Raw genomic sequence first — 25,985 nt, 5'->3', positions numbered from 1 at the left:
TTTTTAAATGTCGATTTTAATGAGTCCGCGGTATCACACAGTTTCCTCTGGGTCCGTGTTGTTGCTGCCTCCCTCTTGTATTTGTTCTGCTGTGATAAATATTCTTGAAACCTAAGTCTGTGTGCACATCTGTAGCACAATCCTTAGCAGAAAATGACCGAAGCAGAATTGAATCAAGGACCCACTGTAAGGTTTTTGGTGTCTGTGGTGAAATAGGTCTCCATAAACATATCTACAATGCTCCTGCCGGCTGTGCACCGAAATCCTTAGAAAGTCATGCTCGGAGGACCTGCTCCAGTGTGTGATTCCTGCCCGCTGGGGCTCTTGGAGGACCTTTGCCTTTGGTAAAGCTTGCTGAGGTGTAATACACACACACAGCACATGAGTCCTAGCATGCGGCACGCTGTGTGTAACTACTATCCAGATGAGGATCAGGAACATTCTGAGCACAACAGAGGTTCGCTCCTGCTCCTTCCCAGTCAGTCACTCCCTGCCCCCTGCTTCTCTTCCATCACCAGCGATCAAGTTTGCCTGTTACCTTGCTCTGGTGGTTCGGTTCCTCAGGACATCTGTGGATTCCTTCTTGTTGTCGCGTATGTGGCATCTTAAATTTCGTTATCGTCTGTTGTCTTCCATCACGTAGGTACTGTAGTCGGTTATCCGTTCTCCTGTTAATGGTCTTTTACATGGCATCCAGTTTGGGGCTTCCGAGGATAAGCTGCTTTAGACATTCTTGTGGTTTTGATGGACAGATACATTTCCCTTGATCATGTAAACCTAGGAAAAGGTTTTCCAGGTCCTAGATTAGATGCGGGTCTCCCCTGTCGACCTCGTGGACTGGGTGATGTTTTGCTGAGGCCTGTCTTGTGCATGGCCAGATGTTGTCCACCTCCAATTTGGCCTCTCCCCACCAAATGCCCAGTGGCACCCTTTCCTCCAATTACATCAACCAAACGTTTCTCCAGGCATTACCATATGTCCCCTGGGGAGCCAAATCACCTGCAGCTGAGAACAACTGCTTAATTTTTTTTTAAATTTATTTTAAATTTATTTTTTGAAAACATTTTATGTATTTATTTGAGAGGGAGGGGAGAAGCAGAGGGAGAGGGAGAAGCCAACTCCCTGTTGAGTAGGGATCCCGGTGCAGGCCTGGATCCCAGGACCTTAGGATCATGACCTGAGCCGAAGGCAGATGCTTCACAGACTGAATCCCCTGGTGCTCTGAGAACCCCTGCTTCAGTACATGCTGCCACACTGTGTTCCAGTTCATCCAGCTGCCAGCGATGTGCGGGACATGCCATGTGTTAATTCAGCAACATACTGAACCCTGCTGGGATAAAATAATGAGTGAGACCTGTCTGCTGGGGTGCAGCAGGAGAGACAAAGTAAAGACAAGGAGAAAGAGCCTCTGGGAAGCAGTGGGATCAACGTTAACAGGGATTTATATGGAATTCTGGGGAGGGTCACCTGGTCCAGCGGGGTTGGGGAGGAGGTGGCCCCTCGGATGGAGGTGGCCCCCTGAGCTGCTTCTGGAAGCAGAGATAATGATTACTCAGGTGAAGAGGAAGGAACAGGGCATCTCCAACTCGGGCAAAGGCCAGGAGGAGAGAGAAGGTATGCCACTCTGCCCAGGGGCGAACCCACCCTTTTCCTACCCTGAGCATCCCGACCCGAGGCCTTATATACGAAAATGTCGTGAAACGCGACATGATGTCCTTGTTACCACAGCACAAGTAACTGTAGCTGGGATCCAAGGTCCCATGTTCAGGTGCAGATACAGATGTTTCCGGCGTTTCCTGGCGCCCACAGGGAGGGGAATGTGGTCGGCTCGGTGAGATCTATGAACTTAGGATGGAATCTCTGGAGAAGCCCTGAGCTCTGCCCTCGAAAGAAGGAAGAGGGAAAGGGAAAAACTCAACTTCTGTTGGCGGAAAGAGGCACGGTGTTGTCTCCGGGTGGGAGGGATGTCGTACTAAAAGGATAACAGGCTCTGAAAACACCCTGTAATGTGACGATGATGTTCCGTCCTGACTGGCACGTGGTGAAGAGAGCCTCTCTCCCCTTTTTGAGTTTCAGAAAAAACTTATTACAGAAGTAGGAACCCCGGGCAATAGTTAGCTGTGTGTTTAATAAGCCACTTTACTAAAAAGTTTAGAACTGCAAATCTTGACACTCTCACTGCGACAGACTCACTCCTTGGCCAGGATATTGGAAACTTCATCTGCTTCCATTTCCAGCTTCTAGGCTCGTGGACACCCCCACCCCATCCCCATTTCTTCTGTGGAAGAGGAGCGATCTTTTACAAATATAAGCTAATCTGATGATTCCCCGCTTAAACCTTCATGTAGCTTCTGGCTGAAACCAAAAGGAATTCCAGAGTCCTTCGCAAGGCCTCCAATGCCGACAGCTGCTCCGCAGCCTTCCTTTCCAGTGTCCCCTTAGTCCCCTGTCCTGCTGTCTGCACATAATCTATTCATTTCTGCCTTCATGCCTATGGGGCCCATACCTGGAATGTTCTTCATGGCAGGCTCTGCTTGTTAGTTTGATCTTGATTCAGATGTCACTGCCTTACCCCATCCCTCTTTGCTGCCACATTTGCTAATATGTTTCCTTTGTGGGATGAGATGCTGGATGTCTTGGTCACAGTTAGGACATGGTGAGTCCTCTATGTTTGTTGAATAAAGGAACTAACAGAAGACCAGATGAACACACAGCTAGATTGTTAAAAATGAGGATGGAATCAGCACCAATGGAGAAATGTCTAAACGTTTTCTACATCCCAAATAGTGGAAGAGAGGTTGGACCACTCTTGAGGGAACGGATTCCCTACTAGGAAGGCAGCGAAGCAAGTCTGGGATGTGTTTTACAGGTTTTCTGTCCTGCATAGAAAACTGAACTTGGCCTCGGAGGAAGTCTACAATCTTGGGCTTCTGCGGCCTCCCCACTTCCTAAGAGCTAGAGACCCCCAGACAGGAGCCTATTAGAAATCTGAAGGGAAGCCAGCCTCTTGTACCCTTTTATCTGTTTAACAAGTGCTTGTGTGTCCTGTACTATGTGCATATAGTGTTCTAAGAACTTCGTTTTTTTTAAAGATTTTATTTATATATTTGAGAGAGAGAGAGAGAGAGGGCAGGAAGTGAAGAGGGAGGGAGAGGGACATGCAGACTCCTCGCTGAGCAAGGAGCCTGACACGGCCCTCTCCCAGGACCATGAGATCATGACCTAAGCTGAAGTCAGATGCTTACCCACTGAGCCACCCAGGTGCCTCTAAACACTTTGTAACATGTGTGCTCCTCAAAACAATCTTGTGATGTATTGTTATCCTCATTTTTAGTATAAGGAAACTGAGTCACCGATTGGTCAAGTGATCTCAGGTGAAAGAGTTCCTTTGATTAGGGCTCGAGGAAACCCCATCCCTACGGCGTGAATGTGGAACACAGTATATCTGTTCAGATCTGCTACTTAATGGTATTTCCCTTGTGAGGGGCCCTTGAAGGCCAGTGTCATTCTCCAGATCTGTCTGACCTGCTGCCTCTCTTCCTGGTGGCGGCACCTCATTACTCAGCACCCTTTGTAGTGAGACGGGGCCGCTGCCTGGATTCAGCGCGGTGGAAAATGAGCCCAAGGGTGGGCTCCACTCTCAGGCCTGGCCGCGGGGAGGCCCCTGGGAGCCACACGTCAGGGATGTTGGGGGCTGGCAGGCAAAATGACCTTGTATCGAAATCACCATTTGGAGAAAAGCTGCTCCTGCATCAGCCACAGCTCTCAGGGATTAAAGGCTTGTCGGCCAGAAATGAACTTCTTCCCCCATTGGTTCTTGATACGTTTGGTGGGGGGTGTTAGAGGAGCCGGGTTTGCAGACACAGACGCTGAAGAAAAGCGGATTCCTCCGGGGAAGTGGATTCAGAGCAGTAGGGCCCATGGGGCATTGCTGCGTGGGGACTCCTGAGGGGCTACGAGGGAAGACAACCCAGAGGATAAAAATCGATTCCCTGTCTCCTTGCTGCGACATTCCCACGGTGATTTTGGGGCGGCCACGGAAGGGTGCCGGGAAGCCACGTACATCCTGCGCTCTGGAGATGGGTGCTGAACCGCACGTCAGTGGTTTGAGGCTGTAGACGGTTTGGAAGGGGCTAGGGGGTCAGTTTATGGCTGGAGAGGACCTGGGGCAGGAGGCCTGGGCTGTGCGTGGGCTCCCCCTGTGACTTTGCACCAAGGGGCTCCTTCCCAGGGTTCTGAAGGTCAGGAAAGATGTGCGGGGAAGCCCAGAGCTGCTGGCTCATTCTGGGGAGCTTTATCTTTCTTCCTTTAAACTCCCTCTGTCCTGTGTGGCCAAAATGCACATGATGGCTTTTGTGCTACTTAGGAGATTTTCAGACCTTTGCAGCAACCAGGAACCTTAAAGAGGCCAAACCCAGGGTACCTATATGAGGCAGGGGAAAGCAGGCGCTGTCTTTGAAGTTGGGAGTGGGAGGGCCCCAGAGCCCCCCACCCCACCCCAGGGTGCTTCCACACCCCATCCCACTCAGTTCCTCATACTCTAATGTGAAGGACCTTTGGCTGGGACCTGGGTCAGGAGGGGAGAGAGGCCTCTGAGAGGCACCCAGTCCTTTTCTGAGATGGTGAAGAAGACACTGATAAGTCAAGGAGATTCTGGTGTTTCAAAGCCACCCAAAAGTGTCTATGGCAAAGTGATTAAAAATTGAATTATTTTGGGGCATCCTGGGTGCCTCAGTTGGTTAAGCATCTGCCTTCGTTCAGGTCATGGTCTCAGGGTCCTGGGATCGAGCCCCAAATCGGGCTTCCTGCTCAGTGGGAGAGTCTGCTTGTCCCTCTGCATATGTGCTCTGTCTCAACAAATCACAATTTTTTTTTTAAATTTTAAAGATTTTTATTTTATTATTTTGGATGGAACTGGAATGGGAGGACACCTGTTTCCTTCTTTAGGAAACTGTTACAAAAAGAAGATCATGGATTGGGAGAGAGGATGATTTTCTAGGAAGAAAAAAGGTAAATAAGTGTAATTGCCTAAAAGTGGTGACAGTCTTGCTTGTAGATGTTCCTCCTGCATTTTGGGAAGTCGGAGAATCCGTAATACTTTCAATTAAAGTTTTCCTGAGAATCCCCAGCTGACTTTGGGGGTGGGGGGCATTGTCTTTTGTGAAGATTTTGAGCTTCTGTGAGTGAGCAGACCTCCACTCCAGAGTGACATAAAAAGCAATCTGCACCTCCTTCCTGATTTGTCTGTAATGAAACTTGCTTTCCTCAGGTCCCAGCATTTGAGGCAGATAAATATGTTCCCTTTCGTTGTCACTTACTCATACTTCAGCAAGATTTCCCATGTGCTTTCCTTGGCTGGCTGGGAAACTGGACCACAATTTATGGGATCTTAGAGGACAGGCGCATAGAATTCCATTGGGATCCCAGAACAGAAACTAATTGGAGATTAGAGACCATTGTGGTGTGAAGCTTTTCTTTGAGATCGAAAGAGGTGCATGTTATGCAAATATTAGCAAGTGTAAGTTCACACTGTCTATTGAAAATTTATAGACTCATTATGGTCACGAAGGCAGGAAGATAAGTAGATTTTGGGAAAGATGCAGGTAAATTCAGGGAGGTGGCAAATTACCCCAGGGAAAGTAGAATGGCTAAAGAGTATGGCCCACACTTTTTTTTTTTTAAAGATTTTATTTATTTGCCAGAGATACAGAGAGAGAGTACACACAAGCAGGCAGAGAGGCAGGCAGAGGCAGCGAGAGAAGCAGGCTTTCCGCTGAGCAAGGAGCCCGATGTGGAACTCGATCCCAGGACCTTGGAATCATGACCCGAGCCGAAGGCAGCGGCTTAACGAACTGAGCAACCCAGGCATCCCTGGCCCAAACTTTTTTTTTTTTTTAAAGATTTTATTTATTTATTTGACAGAGAAAAATTACAAGTAGATGGAGAGGCAGTCAGAGAGAGAGAGAGAGGGAAGCAGGCTCCCTGCCGAGCAGAGAGCCCGATGCGGGTCTCGATCCCAGGACCCTGAGATCATGTCCTGAGCTGAAGGCAGCGGCTTAACCCACTGAGCCACCCAGGCGCCCCCTGGCCCAAACTTTTTAAAAAGATTTTATTCACTTATTTGACACACAGAGAGCCAGAAAGCACAAGTGGGGGGAATGGCAGAGGGAGAAGGAGAAGCAGGCTCAGGGGAGCTGAGCAGGGAGGCAAATGTGTGGGATTCCATCCCAGGAGCCTGGGATCATGACCTGAGCTGAAGAAAGACACTTAACCAACTGAGCCACCAAGGCGCCCCCTGGCTCCAACTTCCAAAGATGGTGTATGAGATACCTTTGGTAGGAAGGAATGAAGATCAGCAACTGTCCTTGATTCTGCTTCTCAGGAAGGCATTGTGATGTGGTGCCCAGGACTTTGGAGACACACACATGCTTGGTGCCCTCCGGCTCTGCCACTAAAGCAACACCTTCCAGAGGGCAGCTGCAGGCACCGGGTGGCGTCACACAGGGTCAGACCCGGGAGGCACTCAGCCATGTACCCCTTCCACCATCCTGCTGGGGTTAAAAAAATTACCTATATATATAAAAAAAAGAACCAGAATAGTGGGAATGAATGAAAGATAAAAGTTTACTATGTAGTAGTGGTAGTTCTCTTGTAGTACTTTTTTTCTCTCTCTCTCTCTCTCTTTTTTTTTTTTTCCTTTCTTGGTTTGTTTTCTGGGGAAGGGGCCTGCCATGTGGGTTTTCAGTCAATGATGTTCCCTGACTTAAGTCCTACTGCCCCCCTCAAGGGGGTGGACTCTGAGGAAACTTTTTTTTTTTTCAGGCTTTTGTTCTCTGGCGGTTGTTTGTTCACTTTTTTTTTTCTCACTTTGACCTCTTTTGATGGTTTTTGTAGTTTTAGAGGAAAACAAACCGCACCCTGATCTCCCTCTCAGAGAGAAGCCTCAGTCTGGCTGCAGAGCCCAAATAAGTTCCCCCTTGGCCGCTGGCAGAGCAGGTTCCAAGTCGCTGTCCCTGGGGATGGAGGATCTTTTGCTTGTACCCAAAAGCACGGCAGCAGCAGCTTTGGGCACCTCTAGACCGCTAGAGAGGTTCCAAGCAGCAATCGCACACTGAGATTTTCCCGCTGGCCCGGGCTGGGAGTGCCCGGTCTTTCTGGGTCTAAGAGCGCCCACCTTACATGCACCAATTTCAGGGAAGGCAGAGGTTCGTGCGCGGGTCTCAGGCTCTGAGAATGGGGCACAGGTCCGAGAGCACCAGGCTGGGCCTTCGCGCACCTCTCTGGGGCGAGAGTTTGGTGCAGGCTCTGAAACAAGGGCGTTTATCAAAGGGCACGGGCTGGGCCTTTATACCTCTCTCAGGGGAGTATCTCAGGCTCTATAGCAGGACTCTTGCATTCTGCCGCCTGGTGTGGCTCCCATCCCCTCACAGGAAATGGACCCCATGCATTCTCCTTGCGCTGGCAGCTTAGGGACCAAGAGCTGGTTTCTCTGCTGCACTCTCTCTGACTCAGTGCCAAGGGAGGCTGTCCTGGGACCAGGGACTTAAGCCCCTGTCCCTAGCCACCCCGATTCCCACAATTTCCCCAGAGATGCTTTGCTCTTTTGGAGTGCTTTCAACCAGTCTCCGAGTTAATGCTGGTCCCCAGACGCAGGGCACTCTCGCTTGTATTGGGGTATTACTTTCCAACTGGTTGCCTCTGGTAGCTCCCTCCCCCTTTTGTTTATCTTCTGATATCAGTTCACAGTTCCCACTCCGCTTTACCTGCCCACTGGCTTCTTCTCCCCCTGTAGAGATCCACACGTGTATAATTCTGATCTCAGGCTGATTTCATGGGTGATTGGAGTTCATGGGTGATTGGTAGGTAATCAGCTCATTTTGGGGTACAAGTTGAAAAGACGCCTCCTACTTCCGCGCCATTTTGTCCCCCCTCTTACCTTTTTTTATTTTATTTTATTTGACAGCACAAGTAGAGGGAGAGGATGAAAGAGAAGCAGGATCTGCACTGAGCAGGGAGCCAGATGCAGGGCTGGATCCCAGGACCCTGGACAGATGCTGCACTGAGGGAGCCACCCAGACACCCTTTTAGACCTAGGATGCAGGTAGGAGAAGCAAGCCAGGGGTTCCTTGGCCCAACACTAATGACCATGGCTCAGACAAATCCGTCTTCCACTTCAGGATTCCAGATACTCTGTGAAGGAGACATTCCCCTTCCTATCCCTGAATGCTCTGCCAGTTCAAGGCAGATCCATGTTTCTGAGGGTTCCTCTTTGGTCATTCTATCAGGGACAGCCAAGAGGGCTCCAAACCTGTGTGGACCCCAGGCCTGGGGATCCCAGCCCTGAACTCTTTGCTCTGCCCTTGATGACCCCAGAATAGATCAATTCAGCAACTGTCAATCCATGCCAGGCCAGGGAACAAACACAGCAGTACACAAGATCAACTTGCCTTGGTCCCAGGAGCCTGGATTCCCCAAGGAGGGCTTCACCTGGTCTCTGAAGGGGATTCCAGGGGTTCCAAGATGGCCATGGGTGGAGCCCACCAGGTAGAGAGGCCCCTGGAGAGTGTCCACTGGCACTGAGCAGACGGAAGATCTCCTCAGGCCTTCCCTCGCGGCTCCACTGTGCCCTGGGGAGAGAAAAGGGCCAGCCACACCGCACCGGGGCCGCAGCTGGGCCACCAAGGAGCAGCAGCGGGCCTAGCCTGGAGCTCAAGCAGCGGCAGGGAGAGGCAGGGAGGCTGGGACTGAGCGGGGACTGGGGTCCTGGAGTCAGCAGAAGAGCAGCGGGAACCAGCAGGGGGCGCAGCCAGCCCCCTCACCGGACAGGACAGAACAGGAGGCTGGGCGAGGGCGCGCGGGCCTGCAGAGAGGCCTGCACTGCTGTTTGCCGCCCCCCACCCGCCACAGCTCGCCCGCACTTGCCTGCCCCGCCCACCGCCTTCTGTGGGCCCAGCAAACTCACTGCGTAAGTAGCGCCTCCCGGGAAGGCAGGGGTTCTGGGCTGGCTGGGCTAGGCGCGGGGGAGTGCATCGGTGCCCCGCTGACTCAGGTACTGAGGGGCTGGGGAGGGGTAGGGGCTCTAGGCAGAGAGGGAGACTGGGGCCCTGCTGCCCGCTGCCACCTGCTGCTTCGTCCAAGGGAGCGGGAGGGGGGCCTGGCGGACAGGTTCCTGGCGGCCTGGTGCTCCTACGCCCCATAGCCCTTGCCCCACAGCCCTCGCTCCACTTCTCGGTATCCAGGGAACCCGTGGGGCCCTACTGACATCAAGGGGCCCAGCACCACTGGGCTCGTCTGGACCCCGGAGAGATGCCTGTGCTGACAGTCTTCTTCTCCAGAACTTGATGGAAAATTTTGTCCCTCAGAATTGCCGGGCTCCCCAGCCTGAGAGGCGCTGGCTCTGCCCGCGCAGCCTGGGCCCCACTGGGCCCCCTCCACCTCTAGTGCCTTTTACCCAGGAGCCCCAGGATACCATTTTTTTCTGGCCCATGGACCCCTTTCCCCCACCCCCACCCCCACACCTCTACTTTGGGCCTGCAACCACCCTGGGATCACTTCCATCTCCGGCCCCCTACCCCTTGTTGGTGGTCCTTGTCCACCTCCAGGCCTGACCCCTGGCCCCTCTCACCTCTGGAGTTACTGAAACCCTTCCACTTGGGGGCCACTGGCATCTGTGATCCCAGACTCCTGGGACTCCCCTCCACCTTGGAGCTCCCTACCCTGTTTCCTCTAGGAACTGCTGTGCCTAGAGCACCGAAACCCCACATTCTCAAGCCAGCTGTCTTTGGGCCAAGGACTCAGGTATCCTCAGGGACCCTCCTTTCCGGGGCACATACTCCTCTCTGTGCAGGAGAGACCAGAGAGAGCAGGCTTGGGGATCCTTCACTCCAGCTGGATGGAGGGGCAGAAGCTGGGGTGTGTGTGAGGAGGTGCTCACAGGTGGCCTCCCTGGGTAAGGAGCTTCCAGGAGGAAACTTGAGAGTGAGGCTATGATGTAGAAGCCTCAGGAAGCACTGGCTGCACAGACTCCAGGCTCCTGGCTTGGGTAGTGGGCATTTAGTGGCCAGAGCCCTACAGGACCAACCCTGTCCAAACCCACCCCACCATGGCCGGCTTTTTTGTCTTGAATTTGCACAGCAACCTTTTCTCCAGTATGAAATTGAAAGCTTTGCTTTGGAAAGTTTTGTGTCCAGGAGGCTCCTGGGCATCCACTTACTTTATTTCCGGAGGCTAGTTGAGGAGGGTGGAGTCTTTGGGACCTTAACAGCAGGTCTCCTGATCCTTCCTGACTTCCTTTTTTTTTTTTTTTTTGATTTATTTATTTGAGAGAGAGAGAGAGAGAGATAATAGCACACCACAGAACACATGCAGGCACAGGTGAATGGACCTGTGCCAAAACAAAGAGTCAGATGCTCAACCAGCTGCAACCACCACCCCCCGTCCACCTTTTACAGATGGGTTACATCTACACACTGTTAGGCGCTTTGCCTGGACCCGGCTAGTCTTACAGCAGTCCTAGGACACTGTCTCTTGCCCAGTGTCTCTGGTCAGTACCATGCCTCAAGTGTGGGAATGACTTCCTCCTGACTCCTTTTTTATTTTTAAGATTTTTTATTTTATTTTATTTTATTTATTTGACAGAGAGAGATCACAAGTAGGCAGAGAGGCAGGCGGAGAGAGAGAGAGGAGGAAGCAGGCTCGCTGCTGAGCAGAGAGCCTGATGCGGGACTCGATCCCAGGACCCTGAGATCATGACCTGAGCCGAAGGCAGCGGCTTAACCCACTGAGCCACCCAGGCGCCCTTCCTGACTCCTTCTTAACTCCCTGTCCAGCCTGGGTTGCCCACCCCCCTCCAGGCTGTCCTAGTTGTATATATTGGATCTCTGTAGATAGTGGGCACCATCAGATCCTCACCTGTCGTGGCCGGCGCAACAAATGAACCAGGAACATGAGGGTAAGAGGATGAAGAAAAGAACTCGAGAAGCAGAGAGATGGGGGACAGGAGGAGCACTGAGGAGGATGTCCAACAGTGCTAAGTTTATTCAAAGCCTTAAGGCCATATATATAGAGACATTACATCTGTGTTTAGTTAAGCAACTATGGTTCCTCATGACGCCAAATGGCTGATGCCAGTACAAATACAGCAAACCTGAAAGTAAATTATGGGTTGTACTAAGGCAGCAAGGACCAGCAACGAACTTTTTAGCCCAACCGAATTGTTCTCATTTGTTTAGTAAGCGTGTGGGAAGTCACGTAGGCGAGCGCACAACACATAGCACAGACTCTTGCCCAGTGCTACTGAACTTTTCCCGTCCTAAACCTTTTGTTAGGTTATTTGGACTTTAACGGAGGCACAAGTCAGGGTCTGGTTTGGTTCTCGTCTCAAGCCTTATTGCGGCCTCCCACACTCACCGAAATGAGAACATGGCTCAGGGTTATGGAGTGAATATACCCTTTAGGAAACATTAAAGGACATAGCATAACTGGTCCGGGGTCACCCAGCCTGTGAGAGGCATGGGTGAGATTCAGACTGCACTGGGTGCCACAGCCATTTTCAGCTCACCTTAGTGTCCAACCTGGTCCCAGAAGGTTCCTGCTCAGGACTTTGCTTTGTGCTGAGCTGGGCTTGCTTCCTGCCTTTGAAGCCATTTTCACAGTGTATCCCCAGCCCACCCTCTCACATTGAGCATCAGTGCTGCCTTGGCTGGCCTCTGTTGATCGTGCCATTCCTCTCAATCCCTCTGTCACCCCTCCGGCCCACTGTCCTACTGCCCTCTGTCCGGTGGGCCAAGTTCTGAGTTTCTTACCTGCACTTCCTCTTAACTGTGCTCTGTTGAAATCCTCTCTAACAGGGAAGACCTGCTTATCAGAGCAGCTTGATTTGGAATCCATCTCCCCTGGAGGTCAGAGCTTCTGACCATCATGTCCCCAGCCTCAGCACTGGGGATGCCTGCCCAGCCTATTCTGGGTGCTCGTGGAGCTCTGGGATCTTGGAGAAGATTTGCCATGAAAATAAGCATTTATACATAACACGGAAGAGAAGATTTGAGGAAATTGAGTGAGTGTCATCTGGTAATGTTTGTGTTAGGATGGTTCTGAAATTTCTGGGCCCTGAGTTACCAAGAACCCTAGGTTGCCCAGCTGGAAGGACCTCAGATAGATCAGCTGGGCTCCTCACCTCATTTGACAGATGGGAAGTTGAGGCCCAGAGCTTAGTGCCACAGAGCAGGAGTGAGGAGAGATGTTAGTGACAGGAAGAAATCATAGGGTAAGCACAAAGTGGCTGAGCCTGGGCTTTGTTTATGCAAATGAGTTGCTAAAACAGTGGGCCTGAGGCTGCTGACTTTATCTAGTGGCCAGCAAGAAGTAACACCAGCCCACACATTCTGAGGTTTAACTCATGCCATGAATGATTCTCAATGTTTTATTTGTGGGCACCTGGGTGGCTCAGTTGTTCAGCTGAGGTTATGCTCCCAGGGTGCAGGGATCTAATCCTCACCAGGCTTCCTGCTCAGTGGGAAGCCTGCTTCTCCCTTTCACACTCCCCCTGTGTGTGTTCCCTCTCACCCTGTCTCTCTCTCTCTCTCTGTCAAATAAATAATAAAATCTTAAAACAAGAACAACACCACCAAAATGCTTTATTTGCCTTAGGAAATAGGGTCTGTTATGGCTACCATTTTAATGCATGGAAATATGGGCACAGGGGAGCTAAAGGAGTCCAAGGTCACACAGCTTGCAAGTGGAGGAGCCAAGATTTGAACCCTGGGCAGCCTGCCTCCAGAAACTGTATTATTTTTTCCCCTTGTGTATGTCATTTTTAAAAACCTTTCCCTGAATTCTAACAGAGATGTTTAAACATTGTTAAGCATGTAGTTTATTGATCATCACAAAGCTTAGGTTCTGAAGCATTGCAGCAAGCTGGGGTGGGCTTTGATGTCAGAACTGGTTGGAATCCAGTTTCTGGTGCTGCATGATCTTAGGTGACTTACTCAGCCTCAGTTTCTGCACTGAGTTTGGCAGCCTTGTGATGAGTAGAGCGTGTGACAGTGCCTAGCGGGTTTGGTGCCTGGCGAGTGTTTAATAAATGGTTTTCTCTTCTTAATAATGAAAATTCTAAGTTGTGTTGGTTTTGTTAAGCAGTCCGAATACCTTCCTCATCGGTCAGTTGCCTGTCAGTCGCCTTGTAGGTACTTGTGATGAGTCACTTTGGTAAGTCACTATATATAGCTGAAACATTTGGGGGTAGTTGGGGGACACCCCCCCCCCGCCCCCACTGCCCCTGCATTGAAAGTCTGTAATTTAAAATGTTCCACCTGTGCCTTTTTTTTTTTTTTAAACATAACCACTTTGGGACAGTGAAAGTTATATGTCTTCTCCTTAGGGTTGTGACGGAGCCTTTGGGGACCTGCAACAGCTTACTTCCAGTTTCTGTCTGGCATACTGATGGGCCAGAACTTATTTTAACAACATTCCATCACATTCCAGGCACCTGGAAGGAGGAATATGTTGAACTTCTCGGAAATTATTTTTTGGAACTGTTTTTATCCTGAGGAATAACCCATTTAAAAATTGAATGACCTTTATGGTTGACTTTTCTACTCTACATAATGCAAACGGAAAAACTCGTTGTTTTCAGCTGCTTCTGCAGCAGTGGGAAGAGCAAGCCTGTGGGAGTCCTCCCCCGGTTGGCCCCAGCACAGAGCTGCATCATTCTACACACCCCTCATGCCTTGTCTTTTTGTCTGTGAGGTGGTAATGATGGTGCAGGGAGCTCCAGGGGTTGTCGTGAAGGTTACAGAGATGGGGGGTGTAAACTTTGAACAGTGTGCCCCACATAAAATGCAGATCTGGTGAGCAGAGGCAGCTGCTCACATTAATTGTTGATGCCAAGGCACTGGAGTTCCACAACAGCCTATGCCTTTCTTTCCTGGGTCCTTTTTGTCTCAGCCACCACCTTAGAGAAAGTGACTCAGCAAGGCTGGTGCTTGTGGAGCCCTCTACAAATCCAGCTAATTCACACGGGCGATGCCCTGGAGATAAGGGGGTTTTCCTGGGTGGTAGGACCCTATTTCAGAGGCTTAACTAGCCGGTTTCTCCTAACTGGTCGTGTCCTCCAGGGTCAAGATGAAGGCCTGCCAGGAGACTGGTGGTCTCACCAGAGTTTTCCACTGGAAGCATGAAGGACCCCATGGGGCCTCGTGCAGAATGACATGGGTGTTGGGGGGAGAACAGAGGGGACATCGCCTGTACCATCATGGGCAGGTCACTATATCTGGCTCACGCCGGCTTTCTTCCCATCTGGGAAATGGCAGAAGACCATGGTTTTTCACAGGAGGGATGAGGGTTTAGGGAGGTATTTGATGACTGTGTTGGGGCTGCATGAGTAACAGAGTTGACGGAGGGGCCTTGGAGTCACAGACTTGGGTTCAGGCCCCTGCTGCTGCCACATAAAAGTAGATCGCTTGGGTAAGCCATGGACCTCAGTGTCCTCCTCTGTGCACTGTGGATAATACCTAGCATGTAGGTCTGTGAGGGGTACAAAATAGAAGGCCATATTAGGAGCTTAGAGCAGAGCCTGGTACTCACTAGATTGTAGTTTTATGGAGATACTCTGGCATCACTGGTGTTGCAGACCTGGTCCTACCCTCTGGAAACTTTGGCTGTGTGACAGATGGCTTATGAGGCCGTGGCTGACAGAAAGAAGCGGTGTCTGTCTTTTCTTAAGATTAAGGGTACAGAGGGGTGCCTGGTGGCTCAGTCGTTGAGGCATCCAACTCTTGGTTTCAGCTAAGGTCATGATCTCAGGGTGGTGGGATTGAGCCCTGAGGTGTGCTCTGCTCTCAGTGTAGAATCTGCTGGAGGTTCTATCTCCCTGTATTTGTGTGTGTGTGCTCTCTCTGTATCTCTCTCTCTGTTTATCTCTCCCTAAAATAAATGAAGCTGTAAAAATAAATAAATACATACATGCATAAGTTAATTAATTATGGGTACAGAAATCAGTGATGGAGCTGGGCTGATGGGACGCTTGGCAGCAAAGACAGGTGCACCCTGCTTGAAGGCTCGGGGGTAGCTGCGGTGTCACCAGTGGTGATGGGGGTGTGAGGAAATTGCCTCGTGCAGCATCCAGAGAGGAACTTAGATGGGGGGGTTCCAGGGAGTAAATGCCCATGGGTAGGAATCATCTTCAGATGAATGTCAGAGGGTGTCCTCATGGATGGGGAGGCACCCTTTCTCCCTGAAGCTGCCCACGAGTGGAGGTGTGCCTGCTGGGGACATAACTAAATCATTGTGGTTTAGCCTCCTAAGCTGTTAATTTATGAAGATGTGGACAAGACCTTGTCTCCCTGCTTTTTAAAGAGAAGTAAATTAAACAGTTGTTTGGGATGGTGTTGTCTTCCAAAGGCTCATTCAGAGTCAGTGGCAGAGCTGCTGTGGGCTTTCCAACTTGTCTTGAAAGCCTGGTCCAGGCAAGGGTGAGGGATATTCCCATCTCTTGGGGTCTCTTGCCCTCTCTGTTTATGGCAGAACGTGGTTTTGTGACTGGTAAATAAACAGGCATCCTGTGCAGATCCTTCAGCTCTTCGTGTGGCTGCAGTAGAGGAAATTCCCATTCACTGGGCGCAGACTGTGGCTGGACGGGCGGTGTGGCGGGGCTCTCACTGAGCATTCTCCTTTCACGTAATCCCCGACCAGATATTAATTTTGTGGTGTTGCCACTTTCCTGCTGGCCAGGAGGGAATTTGAGGCCCAGGAAAGTTACACTTTCTTGCTGTGGTAAGCGGCAGAGCCATGTCAGCCGGTCCAGGCCCTGGCTTTCAGGTCTGTTTGCTGTGAGCATTTCCTCTTGTGTTTCCAGCTTTTGGTCTGTTTGACCTATCAAACTACTGATAGTGTATTGATAATTCTAATACTCTCGACATTGTGAAAGATTAGCTCTTCACTTGTGCTAGAAATGTTTCTTGCTGTATTTTTCTTTTAATTAAAAAAAAAAAGTCAAAGTCCCACGTTTCTGCCCATTTGAATCTCCCTGAGTCTCCCTGTTGTGAAGTGGTTGGGTTTGGGGATTTCTAGGGCAGGGGCCTAGTTGGTGGTGGCTTTGCCTGGAGGAGCCCATGGCTCAGGACTTAGAGTGGGGACTGGAGCAGTGTGAACTGTGGCCTGAAAATGTGTTCATGTGTGCTGAGGTGGTGCCCAGATTCTTTTGGAGGATGAACTGAGGTTTTTATCAGTAGGTTAGAGAAACACTTGATGGAATAACACTGATAATTTTGTTTTTGTATTCAATCCTAATTTTGTGTTTTCGTTTTCATGTAGTGCATTGTGCTCTATGTTCTAAGAAAAAATTGGCAATCAATTCATACAGTATCATGATTTAATAATCCTTCCTCACTCACCGGGTCATATTTCAGGTTTTTATATGTAGTTTTTATATCTGTAGTTCTGTTTCTGAATTCTGCATTTTGATTCATTCCTTCATTTTTAAATTTCTTATTTTAAAGATTTTATTTATTTGAGAGAGAGAGAGAGAGAATGAGCTAGGAGCAGGGGCAGAGGGACAAGGAAAGGGAGACTCCTCACTGAGCATGGAGCCTGATGTGGGTCTCAGATTCCAGGTCTCTGAGATCAGGACCTGACCCAAAGGCAGATGCTTAACAGACTGAGCTACCCAGGTGCAGCCACATTCCTTCATATTTTTGTTTTTACTCCAGTGCTGCACTGTTTGGCTGGTTGCTTCAGTTTCTGGGAGGGAGGGAGATGACCCCCTCCCCTGTTCTTCTAACAAGTTTGCTTTTTCTGCGTTGACTGGAGATGGGCCAGGCTTCCTGAAGATGAGTAGGATGATTCAGTGACACCCAAAAGGCAGTGGCTATCATTGTTCCCACTGTGCTTCAACAACTTCACCCACTGACTCTTTGATGATGGCAGCCACCAGCAAATCTTCTGCAGAGGACTGCTGCCTTGGGATGCTTTTCTTGTGGTGCTGGACTTCATTCCCCTTGGCAGCCAGTACAGCTAGGATTAGAACCTAGGAAAAGTCCCATTAGAACCCAAGAAAGTGGGGTGCCTGGGTGGCTTAATCGATTGTCTGCCTTTGGCTCAGTTCATGGTCTTAGGGTCCTGATATCAAACCCTGCACTAGTGTCCGTGCTGGCTGTGGAACCTACTTAAAATCAAACAAACAGAAATCAGCCCAAGAAAGTACCATCCTTTGTGTTGTTCTATACTGTGGATTAGATTTTATTTTTCTTTTCTTTTTTTTCTTTCTTTTTTCTTTTTAAAGATTATTTATTTGTCAATGAGAGAGCACAAGCAGGGGGAGCAACAGGCAGAGGGAGTGGCAGGCTTCTGGTTGGGTAAAGGGTCTGATGTCGGACTTGATCCCAGGACCCTGTGATCATGACCTGAGTCATGTTAGGCTGCTGCCTAACAGACTGAGCCAACCAGGCATCCCCCAGGATCAGACTTCAATAACCCTACCAGATTTCTTTAGCTTTGACATTTTAAAGGACAATGAAAGCTAGCTAAACCTACACCAGGATTCTGCATCTGCTGAGGCTGTGCTGTCCGGGCCTATGTGCCTCCTGTTCTTCTAATCCCATCAATTCCACCCATGTTTTAGCCAGAGAACTGTAGGCAGGTGTGGGTGTGTCACTGAAAGCTTTGACTCATCATTCATATCTTTATTGTAAGCTTATAATCTTTATTTATTTCTTTTTTTTGGGTAAGATTTTATTGATTTGTTTGTTTATGAGAATGAATGGGGAGCAGAGGCAGAGGGAGAAGCAGACTCCCTGCTGAGCAGGAAGTCTGACATAGGGCAAGATCCCAGGATTATTTATGACCTGAGCCCAATGCAGATGCTTAACCGACTGAGCCACCCAGGTGCCTCTTTATTTTTCCTTTATTGATTATCTGCCTTTCTGAGGCAGCGTTCTACCTGGGTTTTCATAACTCCACACTAAGGTATTCTTCCACTAGTGTGGTCTGTTTTGAGGTAATTCCTATACATTCTGGCTATGCTGCTAAATGATGCTATGATCTTGGACTCTTTTTTTTTTTTTTTTAACCTCTCTGAGCCTTGGTTTCCTCTGTGCTAATGTGGATAATATACCCTCTCTTGCAGATGTGTGGAGGGCCATGGCTGACTTGGATGCAGTTGGAGTCATCTCACGGCACATGGAATACACAATTTATCTTGCTTCCTGTCTTGATAACGACATCTTGGTTTTCATGCTGTCTTAGAACAAGTAGAACTTGACTTACATGTAAGTTGTGAATTCACGTACTTTTGACAGAGGTGTTATTTTAGTTTAGTTTAGTTTAGTTTAAAGCAGGCTCCACACCCAGTGCAGAGCCCAGTGTGGAACTCAAACTCACCACCGTGAGATCAAGATCCAAGCTGAGATCAAGAGTTGGCCGCTCAACCAGCCTAGTCACCCAGGCATCCCTTCTGTTTATCATTTTTCAAAAAATGTGACAAGTAACACTTTCTCTACTTGGACCTGTCCTCACACCTGCTATGCTGGTCTGGGGGTCAGACGTGTAGCTGGTGTGGTGCTGGTGATGTTGAGCAAGACAGTTGTTAAGTCTTTTTACCGTAATTGCTGTTGTCCTATTATTTCCTTTTTTTTTTAAGATTTTATTTTATATCGTGGTGATATATGCTAAAACTGTTGCTTCTGGTCCTGCCTTAAAACTTGAATATGTAGGGCATTTTTTAAGGATTCATCCCTGGAGATACAGTATTTGTTTTTCTCTGTCTGACTTATTTTGCTTAGCACAATACCCTCTAGGTACATCCATACTGTTGTAAATATCAGGATCTCATCCTTTTTGATGGCTGAGTAATATACCATTGTGTGTATGTACCACTTTGTCTTCTGTTGCTGGACACTTGGGCTGCTTCCATATCTCGGCTATGGAAAAAAAAATGCTGCAGTAGGCTTAGGGGTGCCTCTGTGCTTTCAGAATGTTGAGTCTGATGTGTCAACTGCCATAACAGTCGTGGCAACTCAGGAAGGGAGCCAGGTGCAGGAGGTAAGAGGAGGAGTGCAGCTTTAGGCAATCTGAGTTGAGGTGTCTGTTGGACGTGCAGGTGTAGGTTCTGGTTGGACAGTCAAAATGTAGGAATGGGTGCTTGGGGGAAGAGAGATGCAATCATGCTGTTGCCAAGGGATATATTCCTTGTAGAGAGAGTGACAGTTAAGGATTTAGGGTAATTCCTTCTTTTCTTGGGCAGATAAAGGGGAAGAATAAAGGAGTAGTGGATGGAAGGGGAGGGACGTGGCTTTGATGCCAGGAAGGCATTTTTGCACAGATGTCTAGAGAAGAGAGATTTCAAGGAATGAAATGTCAGCAATGTTCGATGATGTGAAAAGTTGCAAAGCAGCTTGATTAGGGGGTGGGGGTAGATCGAGGAGGTTGTCACTGAGTACTGAAAGAAAATGGGAGGTGAGTAGTGGAGTCCTAAGCCAGACATAGAGATAGAGTGACTGGGCGTGATACCATGGAGGTCACACACAAGAATAGCCTTTTAGAAAGTTTGATGGTAAAGACACAGACGATCATAACTCCAGACATAGCTTGGACAAGGGTGGGTTTTACAGGCTGTGTTTACCTATTTGCAGGTTGACTGAAGGGAGATGACAGATGGTGCATGCTGCTGGATGTTGTGGGTTGAGATGGGATCAGGTATAGAGCAAACACACAGAGAGGAGTGTATGGATGCCCTGACTGCTTCTGTAGAACACAAGGCCAACATTAGGCATGGAGGAAATGGAACGTGGCTCAAGGAGATGCGCAGTCTCAGATACAGACCACATGGCTCAGAGTCTTACAGGGCTCTCCTTGCCTCCGCGTGGCCCTTCTCACAGGGTTTAAGTTTTGAAGAGTCCTTTTGTTTCTCTGGGTTTGGGGTGTGACTGGAGAGACATAGCAGAGAGCAAGGGCTGAGGAAAGACCAAGAGGGCAGGAACTCACAGAGGGGAGTGTACTACCCTCTCTGCCTTTTCTGGTATGGGCTCTCTCCTGATCTGGATGGACGGATGACCTGCCATTACTTCTTTTAAAAATGCATTTGGCTTTACCCTGCCAGAAAGCAACACATGTTTATTGAAGAATAGTGGGAAACCCCAGAGAAACTGAAGGAAGAAAATAAGCACTCAGCTGAAGACAACCATTCAAAAGTTCTGGCACCTTTTCCTCCCAACTTTCACTGAAGTTGAACAGATAAATGTATATATATGAAGTGATTTCTGGGAAAGACCAAAAAAAAAAAAAAAAAAGGTACCAACAACAAGAAAACAAAAAAGAGAACAAAGCAGAAGAAAACGGTGTTCATTTTCTTCCTGAGGCTGCCCTTCCTCGATACTGCTACTTGATTTTACTACCTGCTTTTCTCCCTGGGCTTTCTTGACAAAACATGGTTCCACTACTTTTACCTTCTTCAAAGTGTTTGACAGAGTCGCTTGCTTTCAACATGGAGTTTGAGCAAAATGGACTATTGTTTTAAAATATTCTATCATGTGTGCTGTAATATCTCATCCTGGACATGATACAAATGCTATGATAAAAAGAAGAGATGCTTTTAAAGTGATCACCAGAGTTGTGAAATTCATTGGCATGATCCTTCTTTTTCTTTAAAAAAAGATTTTATTTATTTATTTGACAGACAGAGATCACAAGTAGGCAGAGAGGCAGGCAGAGAGAGGAGAAAGCAGGCTCCCTGAAGAGCAGAAAGCCCGATGCGGGGCTCGATCCCAGGACCCTGGGATCATGACCTGAGCTGAGGGCAGAGGCTTAACCCACTGAGCCACCCAAGCGCCCCGACATGATCCTTCTTTTGAGGGTCATAATTCGTTTAATTTTTTTCTGCTCCAGCTTAACCTTCGCAGTCTTCAGTTGTTATGTGCATTTGACACAGTATTAGCAGTAGTGGCAGTAAAAATACTCCTGTCACCCTTTACAGGTACCATTTTACTAGCATCTCCTTACCACTGTAGCAGCTTTATTTTTTTTTTAAAGATTTTATTTATTTATTTGAAAGACGGAGATCACAAGTAGGCAGAGAGGCAGGCAGAGAGAGAGAGAGAGGGAAGCAGGCTTCCTGCGGAGCAGGGAGCCCGATGCGGGGCTCGATCCCAGGACCCTGAGATCATGACCCGAGCCAAAGGCAGCAGCCCAAACCACTGAGCCACCCTGCGCCCCACCACTGTAGCAGCTTTAAACCCTGTTTCCACCCTGTTCATTCCTTTAAATGCCTTTTCCTTAAAGCCTTTTTTTAGTTTTTGGTGTTCTATAGCTTTACCACAAAATGTTTAATTGAAGATTTCTTATCTTGCTTGGTATCTGTGCATTTCCTGTATTTCTGGATTTATCATTTCTGTAATATCCTCAGCTGTTTTCTTCTGAAATTTTGACTCTGTCCTACTGCTGTACTTCCCAGGATTCTTATTTAAACCTCCCGTCTGTTGTTTGGTGTCTCTCAAGCTGGCATTCATCCTCTTCTCCTGCCTCCTTGTGTTGCATTCTGGGGAATGTCTTCACTTCTTGGTGCAGTGTTGTGAAGTCCTTCATTCGGGGCTCATCTACTGCCCCACCATTCTGGTGTGTTTTCTGTTGTGTTTTACGTCTCAGTGATTTTTGGTCCCTGTTTAACTTCCTTCAGTTCCATGTTCACACTTGGCCTGTTGCTTTTGATAGGCTCTTGATCCTTCTTCATTTTTAAACCTCTTTTGTGTTCTTAAACAATTAACATGTAATATTTTCTATTCTGTATCTGATCATTCCAGTGTCTTCATTTTCCCTCAGTCTTCTGTCTCTCACAGTGGCCTCATTTCTTGCATGCTCTGTGAAGGGATTTTGAGACCAGATTTATTGGAACATAGATGTAATCTCTTTTAATTCTGTTTTTTGGTGTTTTTTGTTTGTTTGTTTGTTTGTTTGTCTGTCTGTTTTTTCCTGGAGGGTTTGTCTTTCCTTTGCCAGGACGCTGGGAGTGTTCTTGGTTGGGATCACTTTGGTTCCATTTGAGGGTCCTGGTTTATTAAGGAAATCTCAGGTTCAGTTCCCCCAACTTACCGTGTGGTGGGAACGGGGTCTGGAGGGCACAGGCCTGTAGAGATCCTGCAGTGAAAATGGCATTTGTTCTCTGGCACCCTGATTTGTTTCTCTTGAGCTTGTTGCTTACAGATCAGGTTTTGGCTCACTTGTTTCTGCCACCTCCCTCTTCCTGCTTCCTTTCCTACAATTTTCTAAGTCCTTTGCTAGTTTTCCGATGTCTTCTAAAGCCCAGAAATGTTTTGTGAATTCCATTTGCCATCACTAATTGCAAGTCTCCTCCTGCAGCAGGAAGGCCAGAGCCAGACACTGTAATGCTCTGCCTCCCACAGAGGAGATTTTAATACCCTCTCCTCGTGTTCAGAAATTCTAGATTGGAGATGGAGTTATGGATACATTACCATCTACAGAGGATTAGTTGCCTATATAATAGAACAAGTATGCATTATTCTAATCTTCCTAAAACTTCCATTTTGCATAATAAATATGAATGAATAAGGAACCCGCATTACTTTAGTTTATGCAGATGTTCTCTTTCTGTCTCTGGCTTTAGATGGTAGGTTGTCATTTGTATGGTTCATTCTGAAAATTGGGTAACTTCATTCTTATTTTCTACATGTTGGTGCCATATAAAGTGATGATTTATGGAGATTCAGAGGTAAATATTTATCAACATCTAAATAATTGGGGAAGGCTTTCTTTACAAAAGGTAGAATTATTAAGACCTGTTTAATCACAGAAGGGATATCCTGTAAAGCTAGCCCATAAATAAAAAGTGGATCAGAAGAAAGCAGAGAGAGGAGAGAATTTGGAAGGAGCACGTGGAGGGACACCTACTGCCTATCCCTGTAAGTCAGGGGCAATCTGGAAGGGAAACCTTGTTAAAGGAGGCAGTAGTGTTTAGATGTAATGAGCTACTGGAAACCTCACAGTGTTCTGGTGAAGCAAGTGGTGTGCAATCAAGTCCGCAGCCCAGTTGAAGTTGTGGCTTCAGGCAGCAAGCGAGCAGGCCTTTCTGTCTGCCTTTATCTCCAGTGGGAGCGACTTGTCCTCCTTGAAGTCAGCCTCCAGACATCTTTTCCTGTCGCTACACATCTGTGCATCACTGAGAATTTCTGCGGTTGCTGCTTCATGGAGATGTTTGTCAGTTTTGGGTTTTGTTTGTTTTGTTTTGTTTTTTACCGAGGTTCACTTGCTAACTTTTCTCTTCTCTTAAAAAAATATATATTTAATCTAGGGGTGCCTGGGTGGCTCAGTGGGTTAAAGCCTCTGCCTTCGGCTGGGCTTGAAGGCATGATCCCAGGGTCCTGGGATTGAGCCCCACATCAGGCTCTCTGTTCAGCAGGGAGCCTGCTTCCCTTCCTCTCTCTCTGCCTGCCTCTCTGCCTATTTGTGATCTCTGTCTGCCAAATAAATAAATAAAATCTTTAAAAAATATATGTGTTTAATCTAGGGGCACCTGGGTGGCCAAGTGGGTGGGTTAAGCCTGTTTCTTCAGCTCAGGTTATGATCTCAGGGTCCTGGGATTGAGTCCTGCATCAGCAGGGAGCCCTCTTCCTCCTCCTCTCTCTCTCTGCCTCTCTGCCTACTTTTGATCTCTCTCTGTCAAATAAATAAGTAAGTAAATAAATCTTTTAAAAATATATATATATAATCTCTTCCAGGAAGAGATTATGCTGAGTGAAAAAAGTCAAGCAGAGAGAGTCAATTATCATATGGTTTCACTTATTTGTGGAGCATTACAAATAGCATGGTGGACAAGGGGAGATGGAGAGAAGGGAGTTGAGGGAAACTGGAAGGGGAGGTGAACCATGACAGACTATGGACTCTGAAAAATAATCTGAGAATTTTGAAGGGGTAGGGGGTGGGAGGTTGGGGGAACCAGGTGGTGGGTATTACAGAGGGCACGGATTGCATGGAGCACTGGGTGTGGTGCAAAAACAACGAATACTGTTACACTGAAAAAAATATATATATATATATTTCATCTCTTATTACCATGTATTTCAAATGGTAGTGAGGGATGATGGTGTGGGTCCCCATGAAGTGAATTTACACTGCCATCTTGACCACAATATAAGTGTCGTACACAGCCGTCCTGTGTCCCCTTTCGTTCTGAAATGGATTCTCTCTTCCCAGCTGTTATCAATAGAAGACAGGGGTCTTTGTTCTTGTAGGTGACTTGTCCAAGATCGCACAACTTTCGAGGTTTAACCTTTGGTCTGATTGTAGGACCCATTTTCTTTAACTCAGTGCCATGCAACCTACCATGTAGGACTCTCAATACTCTCCTGCTTTTGAAGCTGTACTCCACAGGCCACGTCTACCAGTGCATATCTATTTTTGTCTAGTTCACTCATTTATTGCACACATTTACTGGATGCCAGCTATGTGTTTCAGGCACCTTTCTAGGTGCTGGAGATATGGCAGTGGGCAAGTCAAACACAACCCCCTGCCCTCATTGAGCATGTTCCATTTCCTACTACTGGAAGCATCCACCAGGAACAATGGACTTATGCCAGAAGTCCAGCAATGATATGAGTTCCAGAAATTTCTGAATGGTTCTTTGTGGAAGTGATGATTTGGCGGCAGCCCTCAAGGTAGCTACCTGCACGGGCAAAAATAAATAAATAAATAAAAAGGAGGGCTGGTGTAGAAATGCCTGATGAATGGGCTTCAAGGTCAAATAACTGAGCCAGGTCTTTAAGGTCTTATTTAGCTCTGAGATTTTTCAAGAACTTTCCATGATACATAAGCATATTATAGAAAAAACCCTATTCAAAGCACACTGTAAATTTGGAGGATGATTGTCTTTGCATTATTTTTGTGATTAAATGACAGTTGATGATACAGGCACTGTTGTAAGTCACTTATTCCTGTGCAAACACTTTGTGGTAAATTCTTTTATCATCCTTATTTTTCAGAGGTAGAGACTGATGCAAAGGGAGAAGTTTGGTGGTTCTCCACTGGCCACAGCTAAGCAAGCAAAAAGCAAAAAGCAGAGCCTGCATTGGAACCAGGCACTGTGGCTCCAGACCCCAACTCTTCACCCTTGGGCTTCTTGCAGCACGCCTGATTTCTTGTCACTAAGAACTTGGTGCAGGAGTTTAACGGTACCTTTAACTTCTAGTTTTTCTTTCTCAGAACTGAATCTGCATTGCAGTGCATCTCTGCATAAACATGTGTTTAATTTTGTCACCTTTAATTTTGTTTTTAGGTAAGATCTGAAGGAGTCAATCTGTTTCTTCTGTGGCTTCAAGCACTTCAGACAAACTTTGCAGAAGAGCAGGTACTGATTTTTGCTTGCCTCGTGCCTGGTTTCCCAGCGATCATGTCATCCTTAGGGACCTGCATGGTGGAGACACTCATCAGTCCTAGCCCTGGTGTGGCGGATGGTGAGGAACATTTTAGCCAGCCTTATAGGTTGAAATGACTCTGGAAGTTCTCTTGAGGGATTCCTCAGCTTGTCATGATCCTGAATAGAACCCTTTATTTTGTAGATGGGTTTGGAGGAGGAATTATCCCCTGCTCTTGTTCACAGTAATGTCTTACAGACATTAGAATAGAAAGAATCAGAGCCTTTTTTATATGCAATGAGGATGGGAGACATTTATTGAAGTGGTGGAAACAGGAATGGAAGGGAGGACTCAGATGTTGGAAACAACAGGAAGTGGAGACACATCATGTATCTGGAGTGTTTTCTTGGCTGTGGTGAATGAAATTTAAATCTGCCATCCAAAACTACTGTTTATTGTCCTCAGCATGATTGTTTCACGAGTGGACATTCATCTGCTCACCCAGCCCTGTATTTTCATGCCGCATTCATGGAAAGACAGTAGCTGCTTCCTGGGAAAGTCATGGCAACCATCTGTGTCCCATGAGTTTTTAAGGAACTTACCAGTTAGGGCCAATGATTGATTAATGCACAT

General features: G+C 47.8%; 1 long non-coding RNA gene across 1 annotated transcript; it reads left to right on the top strand.

Moving 5' to 3' along the window:
• The first annotated feature begins 7,975 nt into the window (after positions 1–7,975).
• Positions 7,976–25,335, top strand: LOC309849263. Its single transcript, XR_014303622.1, has 4 exons — positions 7,976–8,101; positions 18,122–18,263; positions 24,981–25,169; positions 25,274–25,335. It is a non-coding gene; the product is annotated as an uncharacterized lncRNA (long non-coding RNA).
• Positions 25,336–25,985: the final 650 nt, after the last annotated feature.

Source organism: Mustela nivalis (assembly GCF_964662115.1).
Source record: "Mustela nivalis genome assembly, chromosome: 15".
Taxonomy (NCBI): Eukaryota; Metazoa; Chordata; class Mammalia; order Carnivora; family Mustelidae; genus Mustela; species Mustela nivalis.
This window is presented reverse-complemented; position numbering and strand designations above follow the sequence as displayed.